This window comes from Myotis brandtii, unplaced genomic scaffold (assembly GCF_000412655.1).
Source record: "Myotis brandtii unplaced genomic scaffold, ASM41265v1 scaffold601, whole genome shotgun sequence".
Lineage (NCBI taxonomy): Eukaryota > Metazoa > Chordata > Mammalia > Chiroptera > Vespertilionidae > Myotis > Myotis brandtii.
The window spans coordinates 1285907-1286339 of NW_005370276.1; the positions used below are offsets into that span (position 1 = coordinate 1285907).

The 433-nt window shown below is 63.7% G+C and overlaps 1 long non-coding RNA gene across 2 annotated transcripts in view; it reads right to left on the reverse strand.

Annotated features, from left to right (window-relative positions):
- LOC106728376 overlaps nt 1–427 on the reverse strand; it is a 1061-nt gene extending 634 nt beyond the window's left edge. Inside the window, exon 1 of one of the 2 annotated variants that reach the window (XR_001364679.1) lies at nt 326–427. This is a non-coding gene — a long non-coding RNA (uncharacterized LOC106728376). The other variant, XR_001364680.1, reaches the window with a different exon arrangement.
- Between the last annotated feature and the right edge of the window lie 6 nt (nt 428–433).

Sequence of the window (433 nt, forward strand, 5' to 3'; positions counted from 1 at the left end):
CGACGTCGGCCCCCGACCCGCCTGCCCCGCTCTGTACAAAACCCTCGTCCCCTGGAACTTGTACATAAATCAATCCTTTTCTACCAGCTCTGCTCAGGCCTGTCTGTTGGTGGGTCGATTTGGGTTGGAGTCTTGGGCTTTCAGATGATGCGATTGTTCATCCAGGGCCTGTTTTCTGAGGCTTCCTGCCCCCACCCGCCCCGAGTCGGAGCCAGCCCAGCCCTCTCGGGGCTCCCGGTCCATGGGGGAGACGTGGGACACGGGCCGCCTCGGTACAGGGTGCTATGCGCTCTGATGGGGCAGCAGTGGGAACCCGAGGAGGCACCTGACGCAGCCGGCGGGCCACCACATGCCCTGCAGCCTACTGTCGCTTAAGGGATTGACCGCGCTTCCCTACCGCGCCGAGCAGTTTGCGCGAGGGAGAGGCACAGTC